Source organism: Leucoraja erinacea, chromosome 33 (genome assembly GCF_028641065.1).
Source record: "Leucoraja erinacea ecotype New England chromosome 33, Leri_hhj_1, whole genome shotgun sequence".
Classification (NCBI taxonomy): domain Eukaryota; kingdom Metazoa; phylum Chordata; class Chondrichthyes; order Rajiformes; family Rajidae; genus Leucoraja; species Leucoraja erinaceus.
Window position 1 is genome coordinate 12,861,123 of NC_073409.1, and position 22,421 is coordinate 12,883,543.

The 22,421-nt window shown below is 43.0% G+C and overlaps 1 protein-coding gene across 1 annotated transcript in view; it reads left to right on the plus strand.

Moving 5' to 3' along the window:
• The first annotated feature begins 9,100 nt into the window (after positions 1-9,100).
• Positions 9,101-22,421, plus strand: part of LOC129712501 (CTD small phosphatase-like protein 2) — a 54,462-nt gene continuing 41,141 nt past the window's right edge. Inside the window, exons 1-2 of the mRNA XM_055660966.1 lie at positions 9,101-9,270; positions 12,253-12,304. The gene's annotated coding sequence lies outside the window, so the exon portion shown is untranslated. The remainder of the gene's footprint in view (positions 9,271-12,252; positions 12,305-22,421) is intronic.

The window sequence follows — 22,421 nt, forward strand, 5'->3', positions numbered from 1 at the left end:
TATCAAAGCACAGGGTCGCCCAGCGGACTGAACGCAGGTACTCCACAAAGTGGTGACCATTTGTATTTGGTTCCTACAAAGCAGGGGAATGCTTTGCCAGGTTTGCCTTGAGTTGAAAAACTTTCATTTTCCCACGAAGTAATATTTTTGGGCTCAATGGGTCATATGGAAGGTGTTACACACAGTAACACCTTCCCTGCACAAGTATTTGACCTCACTGACCAGTGCTGGCATTTATGCTACTTATATCTGTCCCCTTCAGTCAGGATATCCTCAATATTTTCATGTTTATCTAGCTTCTGCTTGACCATGTCCAATCTGTTTGCCTTGATGACCCCTTATGGCACTAACATCAGAATTTATTAATAAGGATTATTAAACATAAAAAACATTTCAATGTCATTGGCATACAAAACTAAGGTTCTTTCCATGAACCTTCTGCACATCCATCTTAATCCCAAAAGGGCCTCTCTTAGTGCTGCATCTTATTAGGGATTAGTCACATATAATCAATTCTATTGAAGAACTCGGATGCAGTTCATGGGGAAGTCAGTTGTAAGTTTAATTCCTGGCTTCTCCAGATGATTATATAATAACTGAGTACTCAAACCCAACACAATTGTATTTATTTTGTGGCTTCAGCAAAGCAAAAATGTCCCAATGATTTACACTGGACACTTAGGGCTGAATCATATGGAAGCTCTTAAGCACAGCTTGATCAGAGTTTGTTACGAATGCCTTAAAGGAGAATAGTAGAGTTTAGGATCCTGACAACTGAAGGCACATGCCAAGCGGTGTGATTAAAGTTGGGAATAAGCAATGGTAGAGAAACAAGTTTACTGGCCTGTGGAGGGCATATGTAGCACACTGATTAAGTTGTGAATGTGTGCCTGTGCAGTCATACTTGGTTGTTTTCTTCAGATTACAATAGGAGTGCAGTGTAGTTTGTCCACCCTTATACCTACTACTGGCCAGAAACGAGAGGCCGAGTCCATGGGGAGTTTGGAAACAAAGGAAGAATATTTAGCTTAAGCCATTGTTTAGCTGGGAATTAAAGTGGGTCAGAAAGCAGAGGATGCAGCCAACACAGTTTGGATGAGCTCACCCTTATAGAATAGATTGAGGAAGGCTGTCCAGGAGTGTGTTGAAATAGTTGAGACTGGAAGGATCAAAGACAGCAAAGTTAGCCAAGAAGTCCAGACTCAACTCCAGATGGCAGGTAGACATACGGAAATTATTAACTCTATGTCAGCTTGAATTTCTTTGTTTTTCACTGATTTAAAACTTTTTTTAAAAACACCAAGACGTAAATGGAAATTTTGTATTTTTAAACTGACAAAAGCCTGTGCCAGGAAAAAAAATGTCAAAGGCACAAAATTTACATTTTTATTCATTTGATTTAAGAATTTTGTGTGCGGCTTTCATGGTTTGCTGATCAATCTCACCCGCTGATGTGCTGGTCAGTGGTGGAATAAAAGTGCAAAAGCATTGGCAGTAATGGGGTCAAAAATCGAAAATGAAAATTTTGTCAAATAAATAATGTCAAGTCTGACATCAGTCAGTAAATTATACAGAGCCATCGCGTTTGAGTTGTATTTTAGTAAAACTGCCTTGCAGAGAAATCTCATCTGTAGCAGTATAGATGTAACTAACATAAACTGTGACTAAAATGAAAGCAAAGATGAAAAATAAGAGGAATGTGAATTGAGACCAAATCAAATCCCTTGGTACTCCTTCGGAAATGTTCTGGCTGCAGCAAAAACTTTGCCACTTGTATGCCAACTTTATCGCAGGTATTTACCAGGTTTTGAAAATGACTTGAAAGCATTGCCAGTTAGGTAAATATATTTTAAAAAGCAATTAGCCTGAGATACATAGCAACCCAACTTCCAGTACTCTGTTAATGTTCTGATATGACAAACAAAACTGGAAAGAATTCTGTAATGACATGGTAACCAGCAAATGCAGTTCCTGTTTTCTGGCATTATTAATTGTACTCCAAACTTTTCCAAACAATGTAATGTACTGATATATACATTGATCTTTCAAGCTAGAAGGTGAAGCTATTATGTGATTTGAAATCCCTCTGAATGAACAACTCGATCAAATCTAAAGAAAAAAAGATGTTTCTTTTGCTGCGTTAACTTCATGACAAGGATTGTCATACTGGTATTTAAAACACAAAATGCTGGAAACAATTAACAGGTTAGACAGCATCTATGGGGAGAGAAACAAAGTTAACATTTCAGGTTGTGCATTGAAACCTGGTATCAAGTGGTCCTGTTTTGACATCTATTAAAACCAGCCATCAGTCTGGAATTCTTTCTCCATTTCCATAATTTTCTGCTTTTCATTCAACTTTTCGGCACCTGCCGTTCTTTTGCTTTTTGATTACTGTTGTCCTTGTGATTGAATCAATTAAACTCCTATAAAGTGAGGCAGACCATGGTCACCAGTTGTATTAAAACACTCCTCAACTAAAATTCCAAAGGCTTCAACGATTATGTCCTGTAGTTGCATTCTGCTTACCTCCCAACTATTCAAACTATGTGAAATGCTTGTAGCCTCTTTTGTCACTTTTTTTCAGTTCAGTGTCTTCATGTGAAAAAGAAAGTTTCACTGATGGTGAAGAATTAGTCATAGAGAGATACAGCATTGGGGAAATAGGAATTTTGGCCCATTGTGTCCACACCAACCACTAATTTACACAAATCCTACATCCAAATGGCAATAACCAGATTTGAACGCATCTCTCTCCCTCACATTCTCTTCTCCATTACTCTGATCAGATTCTGCTTCACTCACCTCCACCCTCTTCCTACCATTATCCTCCTCCATTCCCCTCATCACACAGCCTCCCCCTCTTCACCCTATTTGGCCCCCTTAACCTACCATACCTCTCTCTCGTCTTTGGAGTGTACGAAGAAACTGGAACGCCCTGCGGAGAGATGCAGTCACAGGAACTGACCCCTCTCCCTCATGTAAACCTCCATACAGGCAACACATGAATGCGAAACTTTGAAACACCGTGTTTTTTGGGTTAAAATAAATGAATAATAATGTAAATAGATGTCATTGTAACATGGCTGACGGGCAGGGCAAGTGGAAAAGTGGTTTGAAAGTAAAGTTTAAAATGTCAATAACTTGTAAAATATAACATTAATCCGAATAAAACTTGTTTCAACACAATTTTAGTTTTTTAACCTCTATTTGTAAGTTTTGAAATTAAGCATGAAAACTCACCCCACTCTCCAACTGCGAAATCCCTTTCTCAATCCCCGGAACCTCTCCCTACGTGGTCCACCATTGTTGGCCCTCATTACTGGGATATCACATCCCATGCCCACAACAAACAAACACATTATTTTTTAACACCCCACCCCACCCACATGCCCAAATTGAACATCATCCACAAATCTTATTTACTAGATTTGGTCTGCAGCCTTCCATGCTTGGCGATTGATTTGCTCATTAGGGCTTTCATATTAATATTTTAATGGTTTATAAAGGACCATTGCCTGTGAACAGGACGCATACATTAATGTCATGTATTTGCCTTGAGTCCCAGCATCCACCCCCAGCTATGCTATGGGCTTCCTGTGATTATTTCCAATTGACCCATGCAATGTAAAGTGCTCAAGCCTCACTCAAAAGGAGTGCTTAGGCTGGATTCCCTGTCCCCATGTAAATTATGAGTGAAAAATAATTGTTACAGTATATCGCAGGTAAAGATGCCAACACTGAAGGTGGACTTCAGATGCCAACACTTAAGATGGATATGGTGTGAAACATACTGAGATGAAAATCATTGTGACATTAGTAGTACTTTTTTTTCTTTGAAAACTTCAATCTACTGGTTATGAAAGTATTGTGTATTTAGAGGATCTAGTTTGCTAATGTACTGAGGATGGATATATTGACTAATCAGTGATAAGACAAGGGTACACAGTAGATTGATCGAGGACCCTTAGTGCATTAAAACCCTCCAGGGATGCACAGAAGTTGCCAGTCCATCGAGATGTCGGGGAAATTCTGATTAGGTTGTCTCCCCATAGAGATATTTATTGGGCAAAGCAAATATTTGTACCTGTAGTAAAATCCTTGTATATTCAGCAAAAGGAAATGATGTAAAATTTGCCCCGATATTTCCAGCTTTCCCCAAAGTAGTTGTCAACAGTAGTGTGACATCATTCAGTGACAGATATCTACTCATAATCTGCACAAAATCACCAAGTTGCTTGCAGCAGATGGGGATAACCTCAAAGCTGAGCCATTTTCATTGCTGACTGGAAAAGAATGGGACACGTTCCCTTCTAGAGGATGGTCTCCATATTTAAATCACATGCAGCATAATGACATATCAATCATCACTCTGGAGTTTACCTACCACGGCAATATTTTTTGTAACCGTTTAGTCTCCTTCAGTTTTCTTCAATCACGGAAAAATAATGAACTGCACTTGGTAAGTGTCCTACACGTGCAATGTGTAGATTTTATTTTTAAACAATGTTAAATTCCACAAAACTGCCAAGAGTGATTGTACCCTGCTGTGACTACAACATGTTGATAGTTTCGATAAGCTAATGCAAATGCTTTTGATTTTTTTTTTTTTTAAACAATGAAGATGATTATTGAGTAAACTGCAATTCTTGACATTGCATGGATGGACTTGTATGTGTGGGCAAAACATTGATATAGTGGATGTTAGCATAATTGAAGTACAAAGGATTAAGTTGGAAGGGACAAAGGTATGGCCCTTAGAATAGGCAAGGTATATACAGACCGTTACGTCAGTGGTGGAGAAATTATGGGGGGAAATTCTAAAGAACAGGATTTGTGTACATTTAGAAAGACAGGTACTGATATCTGTGGGGGATATCCAGCATCATTGATATGAATTATTTTGTGGAGATAACTACAAAACTATAAACTTGACTGGACTTGACTTGACTTGAGATAACTAAGAAAATTGATGAAGGCAGGGTGGTGGACATTGCCCATATGGACTGAAGGAAAGCATTAGATACAGTGTCCAGTGATGGGTGGTCCAAAAATTAAGATGCGACTCACGAAAGAGATTTGCCGAATTGGATCCAAAATTATGCTTGGGGACGGGAGGAAGTGAATGGTGGTGTACCACTGCGATCGGTGCTGAGTCCTTTGTTCTTTATGATATTTATTAATAGCTTGAGTGTTAATATGAGAGGTATGATTAGTAAGTTTGTGGGTGACGAATGGTGGCGATGTGGATAGCATTGAAAGTTTTCTAAGGCTGTGGCAAAATATATATTTATGGTGAATTTATGATACAATATGATAGAACTTTATTTATCCCAGGAGGGAAATTAATCTGCCAAGTCATAAAAATGCAAAATACATGAATCATGAAATTAAAGTGACGAGTGGAGAGGCTTGGGGGTGTGCAAAGATTGGGGAGGGGAGTTTGGAGAGTCGGTCTCAGTCTACCCCATGACAGAAGGGGCAGTTGTACAGTTTGATAGCCACAGGGAAGAAGGATCTCCTGTGGTGTTCTGTTCTGACATCCTGTCAAGTTCAAGACGGTGCATTTTGGCAATGGAAATGCAGTCAATGGGAGGGTGCTGGGAACACTACCAGACGGGTTAATGAAGAAGGCATACGACATGGTGGCCTTCAAAGGTTGAGGCGTAAAGTATAAAAGTTGGGTTGTGATGTTACAAGTTTACAAAACATTGATCAGACCCCACATGGAGTACTAGGTGCAGTCCTGGTCAGCACACTTTCAAGATGTGATTACACTGCAGAAAGCAGAGGAGATTCGCAGGATGTTGCCTGGAATGGAAGATTTTATGTGAAGAGAAAGGCAGGGTTGTTTTTCCTAGAGTGTGGGAGGTTGTGGGGTTCCTGATATAGGTATATACAATTATTAGTGGCATAGAATGGATAGAAGACAGCCAGAATCTTTTTCCCACAGCAGTGGTATCAAAAACAAGAGGGCACAGGTTCAAGATGAACGTGTAAGGAGTTTTAAAGGGTAGAAACAAATTAACCCCAGATGCTGGTTAATATGCAAAGGGACACAAAGTGTTGGAGTAACTTAGCAGGTCAGGCAGCATCTCTGGAGAACACGCATTGGTGACGTTTTGGGTCCAGACGCTTCTTCAGAGGTTCTTCGGGGAAATTTTTTTTCCGTAGAGATTGGGATATATGTAGAATGAGGTGCTAGAAGGTGGTAGAATCGGATATAATCACACAATGTTTAACAGATATGTAAACAGACATAAGTAAAGTAAGGCATAGGAAGATCCGGTTCCAATACAGAATGTCCTCCTTAATATTTGGGATAAAGACCCATAATTTATTTATTTGCCTCTGTACTCCACAATTTGAGATTTGCAATAGAAAAATTCACATGTGGTTAAAGTGCACGTGGTCAGATTTTAATAAAGGCTATTTTATACATTTTGATTTCACCATGTAGAAATTACAGCTGTGTTTATACAGTCCCCCCCCCCCCCCCCCCCCCCCCCCCCCCCCCCCCCCCCCCCCCCCCCCCCATTCAGGGCACCATAATGCAGGTATAAGAGCTCTCAGCACCTAGTGTTTCCTCCAGTCTTTACATTACCTTTGGAACTTTTAAAGCTGTTTATCAACATGAGGACCAAAGTTGTGCCAATGAAAGTCAAATAAGCCATTATGTGACTGAGAAACAAGAATAAAATTGTTAGACATCAGCCAAACCTTAGGCTTATCAAAACCAACTGTTTGGAACATCATTAAGAAGAGAGCACTGGTGAGCTTATTAATTGCAAAGGGACTGGCAGGCCAAGGAAAACCTCCACAACTGACGACAGAAGAATTCTCTCTATAATTAAAATCTTCATTGATGATACAACTGCTGATGGTAGTAGTGTAATGAATTCTGAATGGTATGGACACATCCTATCTGCTCAAGTTCAAACAAATGCCTCAAAACTCATTGGCTGGCGGTTCATTCTACAGCAATGATCCCAACAAAGGAGTTTTTCAATGCTTAAAAAATGACCAATGCTTGAGTGGCCAAGTCAATCACCTGCTCTGAACCCAATTGAGCATGCCTTTTATATGCTACTTGCTGAAACCAAAATGTGTAAAATTGGCCCTTATTAAAATCATTTCACCGAACGTTATTTTTTTTTTTCTATTACAAATCTCAAATTGTGGAGTACAGAAGCAAATAAATAAATGATAGGTCTTTATCCCAAACATTATGGAGGGCAATGTATGTGCAGATGGTCATAAAGGTGGGCATTCACGTGGTGAGCCGAAAGACCTGTTGCAATGAGTATGCTGCACAACTGAGATGTTCTGAATCGCGATGATTTGGATTCACTCAGTTATGGTGTCCAATGGCAAAAAGAGTCGATAGCCAGAAAATAGATATATGACATTATGGAAATTTAATGCAACAAGTTGCGATCTGGAAAGGGGAGTAGAAGTGGAATAAAGGGCAGGCCAGGAGAGGAAGTCGACCGGCCGGCTCAGGATGGTGAGGTTTCCTTCTTTCTGATAATCAGCGAGGTGAAACGTTCACTTTGATCCCTCAGGCAAAACAACTGTTGGAGACAGAATTTATGGTGCCTATATATCAGTGAGTCCAAGCGTAGACTCGGCAATCATTTCACCGAACATCTTCGCTCAGTCCACCTCGGCCTACGCAATGTCCTGGTTGCTAAACACTTTAACTCCCCCTGCCATTCCCATACTGACCTTTCAGTTCTGGGCCTCCTCCACTGTCGGAGTGAGGCCAATCACACTTGGAGGAACAGCGCCTCATATTTTGCCTGGGCAGCTTACAAGTAACCCTTGTTTTCCTTCTCTCTGTGTCCCTCTCCCACTGTAGTTCTCCAACTAGTTTCACTTTCCTCCTGATTAATTTTACTGTTGTATGCCTTGATGTCACCTTCCCCTCGGCTCAATGAACCATTCCACATTTCCTTTATCCCCGTCTGCTTTGATGTCGTTTTCACACCTTACCCTTCCATATCTCTAGTTTTCCTTTCCCTCACACAATCTGAAGAAGGGTCTCGATCCAAAACGTCACCTATTCATCCTCTCCAGGGATCTTGTCCCGCTGAGTTATTCCCCCATTTTCTGTGTATCTTCAGCAAGGTGGAATAAAGATGACATTTTGATTGGAATGGGCTTCTTAGCTTAAAGTGCTAGCATAGAAACATAGAAAATAGGTGCAGGAGTAGGCCATTCGGCCCTAAGAGCCTGCACCGCCATTCAATATGATCATGGCTTAAGGATAAGGGGGAAATCCTTTAAAACCGAGATGAGAAGAACTTTTTTCGCACAGAGAGTGGTGAATCTCTGGAACTCTGCCACAGAGGGTAGTTGAGGCCAGTTCATTGGCTATATTTAAGATGGAGTTAGATGTGGCCCTTGTGGCTAAGGGGATCAGGGGGTATGGAGAGAAGGCAGGTACGGGATACAGAGTTGGATGATCAGCCATGATCATATTGAATGGCGGTGCAGGCTCGAAGGCCCGAATGGCCCCTACTCCTGCACCTAATTTCTATGTTTCTATGATCATCTAACTCGGTATCCTGTACCTGCCTTCTCTCCCGCCCCCTTCTCTCCGATCCCTTTAGCCACAAGGGTCACATCTAACTCCCTCTTAAATATTTGCAGTTTTGTGGGTTTCCAACTTTCCTGCCTCCATGGCTGCTGCCTGACGCGCGGGGCATTTAGTGTATTGTGCCTTGTGAACTTCAGGGAAGCCAGAGTGCCGGCTCGCCCACCCACCTTGCAGGCGCAACAACCTGGAGGAGATAAGGTAGGTTCACGCTGGCTGAGCGGGACAGGCAGCATCTCTAGAGAGAATGAATGGGTGACGTTCCCCGTCGAAGCCCTCCTTCAGACTGAGAGTCAAGATTACTTGGAGTTAGATATTCAATATTCAGGCCGCTGCGTTGGTTGCGAGCTGCCCCAAACACCTTGTAGCCGGGGTTTGTATTTGGCGGAACCTGCGCGGCCCGTACGCGGGGGGGGGGGGGTGGACCCGCAGCCCCCTCGGGCAAACGTGCGCGCGCGGGCACGCGTGGGGACGTGCGCGGGCACGCGTGGGAACGTGCGCGGGCACGCGCTGCATCCGGGTTCCCGGCCGGGAGCCGTCCGTCCGTCTCTCCCTGTGTGCGCGGCGCGGCGGCGGCGGGAAATGGCGCCCGAATGTTGGCGAGTGTAAACAGCGAGCGGCGGCGTAGCGACACCGAGCGGCCCCCAGGCCCGGCGGCCACTCGCCTCCTGGTAAGTTTGCGAGGCAGCGGGAGAGGAAAAGCCTGGCTCTGTTTCCCCCGCATACAGGCTCCCCCTGGCCGCCAACTGACAAAGGGGGTGCCCGGGCCCGCCTCCCCACACTGAACGCAGCGCCTCAGCCCGGCCCCCGCTGCCACTCCAGGTCGAGGATGCAATTGAGGCCTACAGACAGATCGGGAATGTCCGTCGGGGAGACGCGGGCCTCGGGGTGCCGGGCCCTGGATTTCGGCTAGGCCACGGGTTCCCCACCGGAGTCAGCAAAGGGCCCGAGACGACGGTGGCGCGGAATGGTCGTCCCCGGGGGGAGGAAAGGTCATCAGCGCCAGAGGCCACCAAGTAGTACCATGTCGCCGCCCCCAACACCTCCTGCCCTCATCCCGGCGCCCCCAGTTATAGGGGCACCCCGCCCCCTCCACTGCCGGCACCCTCAGTTAATAGGGGAGCTCTGCCCTCTCCAATGCCCCCACTCCCACTGGCCCCATCCGCACTGATCCCAGTCAATGGCCCTTCCCCTCCCAACCATTCATCCGAGATGGGTTTGCCCCTCTGTACCCTCAGCCTCCTCCATTGGCATTGACCACATAGCCCTCATCACTTGCCCCGCCCCCCCTCCCCACGCTGTAATCTCCCCTGACTGACCATGCCACCCCAACCACCATAGATCACACTCTTCTATACTCCATACACTGACAAATGCCCCCCACAGGCCACATGTTCTATAACCCCCATTGACTATACCCTTCTGTAATCGCTACATTGGTCACCTCTCCCATCACAAGGCACACACCTGTGCCCTCCCACACACTGGCCTTGTACTTCTACTTACTACATCCCTCTGTATCCCCCCACATTAGCCATACTCCTACATTCCCCACAGCCACATGGCCTAATTTTTCCATTCATCACACTCCCTCCATAATCCCCTGGTGCCTAGGTCCCTTGGCACCAGGATGTTGCTTTGCTACCTGGCTAAGCCCGACCAACCAGCACCACACACCATTTGCACCCAGATCTCTTGCTTCCTTCCCACATGGACCACACTGCTCTAAATCCTCTTATCTCCTGAACCCTTCGTGCCACATTCCTGCCACACGCTCCCTTACGCTTTGAAGCACTCCTGTTTAATCCTCAGTGTTATACCCCTCCATTCCTATCTTAATCCTCCACAACCAAATCTGCCAACCCAACTACCACCTCCCTTCCCCACCCCATATGGTGGTCCCGGCTCCCCAGCATTGTCCACTGTCAGCCACAAACTATTATCCCTCTCAGCCATCCATCTATCCTAGGCAACATAATTTTTCCAGGTCTCCTCCCCATAAAGAATCCTCCTTGAACCCTTCCGCACCCCACCAAACCCCTCCCTTCCCCCAGAAACCAACCCTTCCTCTCTCTTCGTCCCCATCACCGTAACCCCTTCCCCCCCGTACCCTGCCCCCCGCTGAAGCCCTTGGGTGCCACTTTTCCCTATTTTCAGGTTTTCGATTGTCCTCTGTCATGTCCCCCGCTACTCTTTTACTTTAGACATACAGCTGGCATGAAACTAACAAAATGTATGTTGTTGGAGTGTGGGAAGAAACGAGCACCCTAAGAATATCCATGCGGTCATAGGGAGAAAGTACAATTCTGTACAGCCAGCACCCATACTCGGGGTCGAACCCGGGTCTCTGGCACGGAAAGGCAACGACACTACAGCTGCGCCAACATGCAACCTCTGTACTCCATTGCCCTCTACCCTTTCCCCACAAATCCTCCAGAAGCTGTTGAATAATAACCCTCAGTGGCATGGACTGCATAATTTTTATAAGCTGTTGGAAATATTTTGTGTGCATGGATTTAAATGTAAAACCTGGAAGGTAATTAATGGAGCTGATGGGTCAATGGTGCTTATGGGCATTTAGTGACAAATGTCAATGACTGAAATTCAGGTGCATAGGCTGTTTACATGTCTTGTGCTCATGCCTGGCCAAATTACGCATAGTGCCACACGGTCAGCTCCTGTGACATTCCACATCTGTTTTGCTTACTGATTGCCACAGAAGCATGTTTGAGGAGGGAGGCTGAGTAGTTTGCGGCAGCTTCATGCTTGTCTCAGTGGAGTTACCAATTTTAAAATCACCTGGCCTGTAATAACAGCTGATTTTAGGCTTTCCCCCAGGAGAAATTCAAAACAGTGGAAGCAACATATGTGACATGCCACGGCACACTAAAGGCCAAGTGAGGTAACTGCTTAACTCACACGATTATCTACCGAGGAAACCTTGGCTCAACACCTTTATTTTCCATTTATAATTCTGAGGAAGCTTTGATGACATACGTATTCACTGCAAAAGGATTACCAAGACCCATCTATTGTGTTTCAATTTTTTTATGATTGACAATTTTCATTAGTATTTCTTTCAACCCACAACGTGCCAGATTTATTGAATTTAATTTCACAAAGTGCATGGTGGGATTTGAATTCATCTCTGGTATCTTAACAATTTCCATATAATGAGGCACAGCAATTTTATAGTAGTTGGCACAGATCCAGATGCATGGAACCTGGAATGAAACCTGGAATGCAAGAACAGTAACTTTATATCAATCCATGTTACAATATTAAAAAAATTCAAGTCCAAAACATATGTGTTTTCTATCAGAATTTGTTTAGATAAATTGAGTATATTTTGCTGGTTAGATGATTTGCTTTCAAATGCCAGATTTATGACAATTCACAAAATTGTCACCTCAAATATCTGAGGTGACAAGTTTATGAATTAACAAATTAAAACAAATATTATAGAATTACGAAGCACCAAGCAAATCTGCTCATGGTTCTTTGGAAGAGATTACAATTTATCCCACTTCCCTTTACATTGCCTCTTCGTGTTTTTGTCCCTCGGAATATTTGTTTGTTTGGAATTATTGAATAACTTTGGAAAAACATGCTTGGCTGAACTAACAGGAATGTTTGGTTCATTTTCATTATAGATTAGAATTGAGGTTCCATGGTGTGATTTCATCTCCATTTCAGAATATAAATGTAAGTAAATGATATATGGATAAAGTGTTTTCACACTTGGTATAGTGCTGGATGCCAACCATAGAGTGTCAGTCCCTGTAGCCTGAAAAGAAAAAAAATCCCACACTGGATTTGTGCCACAGAAAACAACATTGTCTGTTCAGATTATTTACAGCTGTCAGAAATAATATTCATCTCTCTCATTGTAGCCTATTTTTTCCTCTCAGTTTCGATTTTAAGGCAGTTTTTGTTAACTCTTTCCAGTGACCAGTTTGTTCCACATTTTTTCTATTCCCCCATCCCCCTCCCCAAAAATGAGCAATTTTGTTTTATTTACATTATAAAATGGCTGAATCTCCATGTTACACATCATTCCACATGGAAGAGGGTGGTCCTGTGATTTCAATGCTCTGTTATTGCTGTTGGGTGTACAATTTGTAAAATGATTCTTTCTTCCACCCACAATTAAATAGTTGAGATCAGAATTGTGTGATTGAATACAGATAATATGTCAGGTTATGCACCATTTCAGGGCTCACAACTTTTTTTCTCTGATGCCAGCCGGGCAACCTAGGCAGCTTTTTAGATTGCTAAATGACAGTTTAGGTGGTCATTTAAGATGGCTTGCATGAGGATTGTGATAATGTGCTCGGACGAAGTGCGTAGTTGCCAGTCAGAATTATGCTCAATGAAGCATTCACATATTATTTCTGCTTCAAATAAAGTCACAAACTAAACATATTCACCAATCAAGACATGATATGTACCACAATGACATGCAGCAAAATTACAATACAGTATTTCAACTCTTTTTACACGTTGCAATGAATGCAATTTCTATTATTTCTTTCCACTTCCAAACAAAAAAGTGGTTGGATTATTCAGCGTATGACCAAACTCAGTTGAGACCAAGCGCAGTCTTGCCGATCGCTTCGCACAACACCTCAACTCCATTCGCAATAACCAACCTGATCTCACGGTGGCTCAGCACTTCAACTCCCCCTCCCATTCCGAATCTGACCTTTTGGTCCTGGGCCTCCTCCATGGCCAGAGTGAGGCCCACCACAAATTGGAGGAACAGCACCTCATGTTTCGCTTGGGTAGTTTACACCCCAGCGGTATGAACATTGGCTTCTCCAATTTCAGGTAGTCCATGCTTTCTCCCTCCTTCCCCTCCTATCCCCAGTTTTCCCACAGACTACTGTCTCCTCCTCTTCCTTTCTTTTTTTCGCCCTCCCCTCTGACATCAGTCTGAAGAAGGGCCTCGACCTGCAATGTTGCCTATTCCTTCGCTCCATAGATGCTGCATCACCCGCTGATTTTCTCCAGCTTTTTTTGTCTATCACCCATTCACACAAGTTCTGTTATCCCACTTTCCTCACCCACTCCCTTCACATTAGAGGCAATCTTACAGACAAACTAACCTACAAAGCCAATGCGTCTTTGGGATGTGAGAGGAAACCCACACGCTTGCAGGGAGAATGTGAAAATTCAACACGGACAGTGCCCGAGGACAGGATCGAACACAGATCTCTGGCGTGTGAGGCAGCAAGTCTACCAGTTGTGCCACTATATTTTGTTTTCCAACACACAAAAAATCATACGTTGATAACTTTGGTTACTAAAATAATAAACCATCCATTTTCATGCTTAATCAGTCACGCTATGTCCCCCATTACAGTTACTGTATGTTTTAATTCAGTTCAAGACTACGGGGCAGTACATTGGCCATAAAGTTGCTGCCTAAAAGTGCCAGAGACCCGGAATTGATCCTGAATATGGGTGCTGTCTATATGGAGTTTGCTCCTTTTCCCTTTGATCACATGGGTTTTCTCCGGGTGCTCTTGTTTCCTTCCACATTCCAAAGGTGTGCAGGAACCTTTTTCAGACCCAACCCAAAACATAATATTTTCCTTTTGTCCAGAGATTCTGTCTGACCTGTTGAGTTACTCCAGCTTTTTGTTCTTCGGTTTCAGATTCAGATTCAGATTCAGATTCAATTTTAATTGTCATTGTCATTGTCAGTGTACAGTACAGAGACGACGAAATGCATTGTTTAAACCAGCATCTGCAGTTCCTTCCTACATGCACGATACTATACGATAGAACTTTATTAATCCCAGGTGGGAAATTGTGTGTGTAGATATATATATATTATACACACACACACACACACACACACATATATATATAGTTATATATTCATATATAAATATACACTATTTTGTTTTCTCGTTTATAACATTGTTTACAGAGTACTATCTTTTCATATTCTGTTGTGCTGCTGCAAGTAAGGATTCCATTGTTCTAACTGGGATGTGAGAGAATAAAACACTCTTGACTTACGTCGCTAATGTGTGGGATAGAACTAGCGTACGGGTGGACTCGATGGGCCGAAGGGCCCGTTTCCACGCTGTATCTTTAAATTAAACCAAATACACTAAAACCAGGGGGAGTCGAATGAAGGGTCTCTACCGGAAACGTCACCCAAATTTCTTCTATCCAGAGATGCTGGCTGCTCCATGGAGATCCCCCGCACAATTAAAGCATGGAATAGTCTTCACTCTTCCATAGTTACCCAACCAGACGCGACTAAGGTAGGCTCTTTTTTCCCCTAAGAACCCTTTTTTGCTTAAGTCCAAGTCAAGAGTCAAGAGAGTTTTATTGTCATGTGTCCCAGATAGGACAATGAAATTCTTGCTTGCTGCAGCACAACAATGATACAAATACATCTATAGATGCTCCTGAACACATCATCAGTGATGTAACCTGGGGTCATTGGGTGTTTCAGGTCTTTCAACATCAGACACCCTCACCCAGGCGACCTAGCCGTGGTTGATCAGACCACGACTTGTGTTCAGGTGGCATTCGCTCCTCCCCATGAGCCTTCTTTCCTGATCCAGAGCCATCTCGAGGCCTTCTCCGCTGCCTCTGTGGTGTTCTTAACGGCCCTTCTCCTCGCCACTCCGTTGATGCCCAGTGCACTCAAGGCTTTGTAGAGCGATTGCCCTGCAAAACCTCTGTAGCCAACCTCGATGGGCATACATCTTGCCTTCCAGCCCTGCTTACGGCAGTCTATGACCAGCTCTTCATACTTGGCCATCTTCCTCTCGTGGGCCTCCTCCAGACGGTCCTCCCACGGCACTGTCAGTTCCAACAAGACGATGTTGGCAAGCCAACCTGGGCGCTACAGCCAGTCCCAGGGCATGTGAGCCGTCTTAGGAACTGCAGCCAATCCCAGGGGCATGCAAGGGACCTGGGACCTGCAGAAAACTAATTGAAAAAGACGTGAAAACTAATGTGAAAAACAACACCAAGTGTTACACTATGGCGATAGTTGTGTCCCGCCATCCGCTCTCTGACATGGGTTCTGGCCCCTATGCAGAACAAGGTTGCTGACCTCTGTTTTACATCTTCTGATTTTCATTCTCCAGCTTCTTGATAGAGAATCTGTGTTGCAGCAATAACATTTGTTTAAGATGTTTTAAATGTTGAACCTGACATTCTCAGGGTGCTCAAGAAGAACAACATCACTCAGAGACTGCTGCTGTCCTTTTATCGGTGCTCCATTGAGAGCATACTAACATACTGTGTATGCGTGTGGTACACCAGCTGCACAGCGGCTCAGAGGAAAGCACTCCAGAGGGCCATTGACAACGCCCAGAGGATTGTCGGCTGCCCTCTCCTTACCTTGGAGGACTTACACAGTTCCCGCTGCACCAAAAAAACCCAGAATATCATAAAGGACATTTCCCACCCCGGACACTCCCTGTTTGAACTGTTGCCGTCAGGCAGACGGTACAGATCTACAAGGACAAGGACAAACAGACTCAAAAACAGTTTTTACCCCACTGCTATAAAGGCACTAAATGTAGCCGCCAAGGAACACAGGGGCGATACAGACTAAGGGACTGTGGTAACTGTGAAATCGACAGAAGGATGGAGGGTTGGGTGTGCATGCGTGCTGTGTTCGTGATATTTATTTAGTTGTTTATCTTTATTATTTTACCGTGTATGTATCGTTAGCTTTTAGAAAAGTTTGAATGCTGCACTGACTGGCTGACATTTTAAATTTCGTTGTACATGGTCCATGTTACAATGACAATAAAGAAACTATTCTATTCTACATTGATATGGGTACTGCTAAAAGTAGGACAAGCTACATGAAACATATATAGTTCATTATAAGATTGTTAAAGGCTTGGACATACTTAGAGGCAGGAAACATGTTCCCGATGTTGGGGGAGTCAAGAACCGGGGGCCACAGTTTAAGAATAAGGAATGAGCCATTTAGAACGGAGACGAGGAAACACTTTTTCTCACAGAGAGTGGTGAGTCTGTGGAATTCTCTGCCGCAGAGGGCGGTTCTCTGGATGCTTTCAAGAGAGAGCTAGATAGGGCTCTTAAAAATAGCGCAGTCAGGAGATATGGGGAGAAGGCAGGAACGGGGTACTGATTGGGGATGATCAGCCATGATCACATTGAATGGCTCGAAGGGCCAAATGGCCTACTCCTGCACCTGTTGTCTATTCAGTTTTAAGCCTGCACCGACTAACAATCCCCGCACGTTAACACTACGGGGGACAATTTACTCTTATATCAAGCCAATTAACATACAGACCTGTATGTCTTTGGAGTGTGGGAGGAAACTGAATATCTTGGAGAAAACCCACAGGGTCACGGGGAGAACGTACAAACTGTACAGATAGTCGGGATCGAACCCGGGTCTCTGGCGCTGGGCAGCAATTCTACCGCTGCAGCCCTTCAGGGAACTTCGTATTACTTACTTTTGACACAAGTGGTTAATAATATTGCCTCTCTACAGTTGTATTTCTGATCACAGTTTGTGTTGGCTTACAAAAGTTTAGAAATATTACAGATACCTATGCAGCTCCTCAAAGCATATATAAAAGAGTACTGAAATTACTAAAGCCCAAAGAGTAAAATTCATTATTTTTCTAGTGACCTGCTTTCTCTCCCATCACCCATCTTCCAGAAAGTTAATATTTTTATTTTTTGTTCTCCTTTGATATTAACTTTTTAATAATATTAACCATACATTGTTGCTGCTTTGATTGAATACGGGTGTGTCTGTCATTTCATTTGCACACACTCATTTTGTTACAATATTCAATGTAACTTTCTTTGCAATCTTTTTCTCTATTCTAGAGAGAGCTAATTTTCTATAGTATGCATTGCCAATCTTTTAGTTGCTTGTGTTCCTTGTGTTGTGTTCAGAGAATCTGAGCAACACACCTGGGTAAAATTATTCTCTCCTGAAGTCACTAATATTCACTGAGTTACATTTTGACAATAACGACTTTCTACATCGCTGTCAGGGAGCTGTGGATGTACCCTAAGGATTTTATGCCAATGTTCCAGTGGACCCTGCCATTTACTCTAAATGTCTCACAAGAATTTGACCCGTCAAAGGCATCACCTCATAGTTTTCTCGGTTAAATTCTATCTGCCACCACTCCACCCAACTTTCGACCTGATCTATATTTGCCATATCCTGAGACAATCTTCCCGACTTACAACTTCACCAATTGGCTGCAAGCTTACCAATCATTCTTATCCAAGGCACTTATATATATATATATATTACAAGCAGAAAGGTCCCAGCATTGATCCCGTGGTACACCACCGTCAGAAAGACAACCCGTCCACCACTGTTCCTCCTATCATCCAGCCAGTGTGGAATCCAGTTTGCAACAGGTGGGCAGGCTTGAATTGGTTTCTTTGGAGAGGTCAGACAAATTGGAATTGATTTCTCTGGAGCAGGGGTCGGCAACCTACAGTCCACGGGCTGGATTTGGCCCGTAACCCGAAATTATCCGGCCCGCAGGCGTTTATTTATTTTTTCTGAGGACTTCCGTCATCTAGAATCCTAGAACAGGCGCGGCAAAACTTTGATTAACTGTGGTGGAAAGCGACTCTTTCTCAAAACCCTCCCTCCCTTCCGCTCAACGGCTAATCACAGTGCGGTTTACAGTCAAGATATGGGGCAGTGAACGAAGGGCTAGGAAGGGCATGAAAAGGCGATAAATCGAGTCCAGAAATGTTATGGCGACCCCAATGGCTACAAAACGCAGGAAGGTGGATGCTGAGTGCCGAGTCTTCCAAGACACTTGTACAGAAAAGTGCTTCTTTATACAGCACGTTGACACGCCCACATGCCTTAACTGCCACACGTGTTAGTGTGAACAAGAAGTTCAACATCAGGTGGCACTATGAAACAAAACACTTGAAATTCAGTGAAATTAGTGGGCAAGCAAAGAAGCATGAAGTTCATAACCTTAAATGGGGTCTGGCAAATCAAAGTCTGATGTTCAAGAAATAAAAGTGTATAATTATAAAGGAACACGCGTGCTAGCTACGCGGTTTCTAAGTTGATAGCAGAAAAAATGAATCCCTTCACTGACAAGAGATTTTGTGAAAGAATGTTTGATGGCAGTTGTGGACATTCTGTGTCCCGAGAAAAAGATTTAATTTTCAAATGTCAGTCTTCCTGCAAGAACAGTTGCACGACGAATAGAACAAATGTCAGCGGATGTGAAAAACTGTTTAAAGGACTATTGCAAAAATTTCCAGTTCTTTTCAATAGCGCTCGATGAGAGTACAGATACTAAAGACACAGCTCAGCTTGCAGTGTTTCTACGTGAATTCAACTTTCTACACTGTTGAGTAGTTTGTTCAACTGGTACCTATAATGGTTACTACCACAGGAGCAGACATTCTTGAAGTATCCCTCACAATCTTCTCCAACAACTTCCCTACCACTGATGTAAGACTCACTGGTCTGTAGTTTCCAGGCTTATTGCTACTTTTTTGAAAAAGGGTGAAACCTTTTGCTAGCCTTTGCATAAAAACAAACTGCTGGAAGAACTCTGGGTCAAGCAGCATCTGTGGAGGTGTAGAACAGGTCAATGTTTTGGGTTCTGATCTGCATCAGGACTGAGAATGTAGAGGGAAGACATATAGTAAGCTGTAGCTGATTGTGAGTTGTTCATGTGAGCTGCTGCATTGTACAGTGAAATCATTCCATCTGCTATTAGAGCCACAGAATCATACAACATGGAAACTGGCCCTTCTGCCAAACATGTCCATGCCATCCTGAGCTAGTACCATTTGGCTGATATCCATCTAAACATTTCAAGCCTGACTAGATGTATTTTAAACTGTAATGGAACCCCCTTCTTCCTCTGGTAACTACATATATCCACCAGTCTGCATGGAAAAACCTGCCCACCAAGTCCCATTTAAACATTTCCTCTCTCACCTTAAACCTGAGCCCCCCAGTTTTAAACTCCACAAACCTGGGACAGGACATTGACCATTCACTCGTTATAGACCCCTCACAGTTTTATATACCCCCATAAGGTCACCTCAGCCTCTATACAGCTCCAGCTTATCCTGCCTCTCATAGCTGAAGCTGTCCACTCCCAGTATAATTGTTGTGAATCTTTTCTGTATCCTTTGCAGCCCAATAGCGTCATATCTATATCTGGGTAACCAGAAATGCACACAATACTCATGAGTGTGGTCGAATCAATGTCTTGCACAGCTGTAACATCACGTCTCTGCTCTTGGACTCAATAGCCTGACAAATGAAGGCAAGTATGCCAAACGCCATCTTAGCCACTGTGTGTCAGGGAACAATATGCTTGTTCCCCAGGATCTCTCTGTTCGACAACATTCTCCAGAGCCCTGTATGTCATGCGCTGATTTAACATCCCAAAATGCATCACTTTGCAATTGTCTATTTTGTAGGAGTTTCTGGTTATTGAATAATTTGGTGAAGGTGCAGTGAGAATGCATCACCAGGAGACAAACTGGCAGGTGTTGAATTTACCATGTGACTTGCCCTCGTCAAGTAATCTACAGGTTTTGGGAAGTCTGATTGAATGAGCCATGATTTGCTGCAGTGGATCTTGTGCAGTCTCATTGTGGAGGCAATGCGCATGAAGGAAGCTGGAATTTGCAATGATTTAGTGGTAGTATGACATTAAATAAATGTATGTCATATACATCTAATTTTTCCACATCATCTTATTGTTTGTCAAACGTTCCAACTAAACCATTCAATATTTTTCTTGTATTGACATTCGCATCAGCTATTTGATTGTTTATATAGATTGTGTACGTAGTTGGGTCTTTAACTGGCATTAATATAAGTATCTACGGCTGGTACTGATTTTTTCTGTTACCTTGTATGGGGTTTTATTATTAGCGGGTATTATTCTAACTCAAGAAAATAACAACAGAAATTAACTTGTGTAAACCTAGCCCAAGTGCAATTAAAAAAAAAAAGTCTGTTTACAGTTGATGAATTTAACAATATATAATTATACCGACGTACATATAATCTATTTCCCAACCATAGTGACTACCCTATGATACTTGATACACAAAATAAAAAACATCATCTAAAAAATGAGGCAACGTTGGGTGGAGCCTGTTTATCCAAAATGCTAACCTGTCGTTACTTTTAATTTACTGGAGGACTTCCTGCATATTGTCATCATTTTCTGTTCTTGGTTTGTATCATGAAGATTCAGTTTTCCTGTTTATAATTCTCTTAAATCTTGATGTCAATATTTAATCTGTCAGTTACTGCCAATAATTATGTCAGTGACCAGATTGGTGAAAACGTCAATGAAAGCAAAGAGCTTGCAACTTGTTTCTATTTTGGTCTGCTTTATGGTTAGCAGTTCATTACAATGTGCACTTTGTGATAGTATCTATTTCTTAGTTGTCATAGTTGTCAATTTTCAGTTGAATTGGCTGCAGTAATTTATCTCAGAAAGGCTTATGGTAAACTTTTCCATCAAAATGGTGAAAGGAAGAACGTAAAGTCTCCTTGGCTTTTATAGTTGGTTGGAATAGCCTGTCGATTTCTCCTATCCTAACCCAGCTTTACAAAGAAATGTGTGGCTTTATATTATATAATAGCTAGAGTTAGATAGAGCTCTAGGGGCTAGTGGAGTCAAGGGTTATGGGGAGAAGGCAGGCGCGGGTTATTGATAGGGGACGATCAGCCATGATCACAATGAATGGCGGTGCTGGCTCGAAGGGCCGAATGGCCTCCTCCTGCACCTATTTTCTATGTTTCTAATATTCCTTCATATTATTTACTTTATTGCATTTCTGCTCTTGTACTGCTTATGTAATATGATTGGCGCGATTGTACAAGATTAACTGCGCGCACAGGCGAAAAACTGAATTCAAGTTGGGTTTGATCATCAGCAGCTGTTGCATAAATTAGAATTAAATTGAACAGTAAAAAACATGGAACTATCTTTGCCTTTCCTTTGCCATGAAGGGGGAATTTTATTTTAAGCTTTCTTTTAAGTTTCCTCCCTCCACCCTCCCCTCTCTCCTCATAAAGGCATTCAATAGATATCCATGTATTTTCTAACATTGAAAGAAAACCAAATAGATACTTGCAGCAACTGTAAAAAAACTATATAAACCAGCTCTTACTGAAGGTCTGGGTCACTTGATCAGTCAGAAAACAATTAACTGGGCAGGTAACTGAGGGCAAAGTAAACCCCCTGTCCCATGATGCGAGTTTACCCAAGAGCTCTCCCGAGTTTAAAAAAAATCAAACTCGTGGTATTCTACAAACTCCTAAGACCTTCCACGGGTATGTTCACGAGCTCCTACAAGTAAAAAGTAACAATTTTTTTCATCACGGGTATTTTTTTACTCGTGGACATTTTCTGGAGAGAAGGAATGGGTGACATTTCGGGTTGAGACCCTTCTTCAGACTGATGTCAGGGGAGTGGGCAGGACAAGGATAGAATGTAGTCAGTGATATAGATAGAATGTATTCATAAAAATGCGTCCCTTATACATACCAACCAAATGAACATGGACTTTCCCTGTTCATTTTCTTCTCTAACTGCAGATAGCCCTTGCTTTCTCTCTCCATCCCCTCGCCCTTCCCTGTTCCACTAGTCTTACTGTCCCCAACTGCATTCTATCTTTGTTCCGCCCATGTATAATTCAGATTCAGATTCAGATTCAATTTTAATTGTCATTGTCAGTGTACAGTACAGAGACAACGAAATGCATTTACAACGAAATGCATTTACAACGAAATCATGTATAATGAAATTGGAAGGAATTACCA